The sequence below is a fragment of the Nicotiana sylvestris genome, chromosome 7 (genome assembly GCF_000393655.2).
Source record: "Nicotiana sylvestris chromosome 7, ASM39365v2, whole genome shotgun sequence".
NCBI classification, from domain to species: domain Eukaryota; kingdom Viridiplantae; phylum Streptophyta; class Magnoliopsida; order Solanales; family Solanaceae; genus Nicotiana; species Nicotiana sylvestris.
Window position 1 is genome coordinate 93654263 of NC_091063.1, and position 1973 is coordinate 93656235.

The 1973-nt window shown below is 33.4% G+C and overlaps 1 long non-coding RNA gene across 1 annotated transcript; it reads left to right on the forward strand.

Moving 5' to 3' along the window:
• Window positions 1–501: 501 nt before the first annotated feature.
• LOC138874190 (uncharacterized) lies at window positions 502–1395 on the forward strand. Its single transcript, XR_011401230.1, has 3 exons — window positions 502–580; window positions 664–830; window positions 919–1395. It is a non-coding gene; the product is annotated as an uncharacterized lncRNA (long non-coding RNA).
• The last annotated feature ends 578 nt before the right edge of the window (window positions 1396–1973 follow it).

Here is a 1973-nt window from a genome sequence, read left to right on the forward strand (position 1 = left end):
ATAAGATGATTACTGATAAATAATACGTTCCAATAATGCAGAATTACACATTTTTGCTAGAAACATGAGGATTGGTCTTTAACGCCCTTCTTATTTGATAAGAAAAAAAATCGAATTTTACAACTGTTATGCTATAAGATGTAAAACATAATACCTTCTATCAAATTGGAATATAAAATATAACATAATTTTAAAATGAGATAATACATAAAATGCATCCCGAACTTCTCCTGATAAATGAGTTTCATACTCAACCTTTACAGGTGTCCCAATACCATCTTATAATTTTTCGAACTGATTTTTTCTGCACCCTTGAAAGCTATCTCCCAGGCGCGTTGTGTCTAACTACAAAGGGGCACGTTTATTGCTATTATTTAATCATGAAAACGAAAAAAACTAAAAATAAAATTTTGTTAGCACTAATTACAACCCCCAAAGGTAATATATTCATCTTTCCTCCGATTTAATACCCGACCCACCTTATTTCTTCTTCCACCATACCAACTTCACTAACCTTAATTTAATTGTACTACCAAATCAGCCACAACTGATGTTCAAGATTCGACTTTTGAAGGCAAAGGTAGTTAATTTTGGTTATTTGAGTTGAATTCCGTCTGTTTCTATTTAATTTTTTATATATTTTTCTTGTGTTTTGAGTTGCAGTTTTGTATATAATGGCTTCGAAAAGGTTGATTAGGCTTTGTACGGAAGAGGAAGATCATGCATCTACTGAAGAAGTGCAATGTAATCATGGATATTTGTTGCCATTGTTGACTTCTTGGACCCCTAGGAATCTTGGTAGAAGGTATTGGGCTTGTCCATACTATGGGGTAATTTGATTTACTTTTCAAGATTAAATAAGTTAAGATATCTAGAAATAGAAGTCTGAAATACCAATTTTATTTTTATTCATGATAGGGTGCTAGAGCATGTGATTTTTGGCATTGGAAGGATGGAGAAATTGATCCTAGATCAAATTTTGTTATTCCTTAATTGAAAGAAGAGATTGAAAACTTGAGAGCCAAGCTGAAGTTTTTGAAAAACTAGACAATGTGATGGCAGCAAAGAAGGATGAGCATGAGATTGATAGGATAGGCATTAGATTATTTGGAAACTGAAATGGAGAAGATGAAAGAAAGGAAGAAGAAATGGAGGAGCAAAGTTACTCGATCGAGGAAAAGGGAGAATGTTTTTTGGTTTATCATTTTATGTTGTTCAATTATCGGTGTTAGTACTAGGTTTCAAGTGAAGGAGGATGAATTGAAGTTGTTATAGGCTCTTTGTTTCTTTTTTTGTTGTACTGCAATCATTTTATTGAACCTTGTTGGTGTATGATACAAATCAATGTGGGTGAATCCTTTTTGTATTATGTACTATCTCTTTTTGGAATGAAGTTGGCGGTTGTTTTGATTCTAAATTGTTTTCTTCAAGCATATTTAATCCTTGAAATGTACTGAAAGAAACTGAATATATAATGACAACTCCTAATAGAAAATTAGTATAAGTGCAGTCAATAATTACGGTTAAAATGTTGTCACTGCTACTCCTTAATAACACCATTCATTAGTCATATATAAAAAAAATACAATATTACAGTCACAACCGCAAACACTAAAGATTGCATAATTGCATCAGTCATAACTGCTAATACAAATTGCACCAGTCACAACTGCTAATACAAAACATTGTAGTCACAGCTGCTGATACAAAATATTGCAATCACAGCTGCTAATAATCTGCCAAAGTATAGAAGATGTTCCTAAGGTTTCCAAGGTTGTGAGGATTGTGTAGTGGAGCTTCCTTGGCTTAACTGTGCAGCTCTTGACCTCGTCTGGATGACCTTTTATCCTCTTATCTGATGGAGTTGTCTTTGTGTCACTGCTACTTTTCCTTTCCATTTTACTCCAGTTGATGGTGTGTACCTAATATCTCCAGTGACATCTGCTGAAGATATAATATTTTTGGGCCTACTT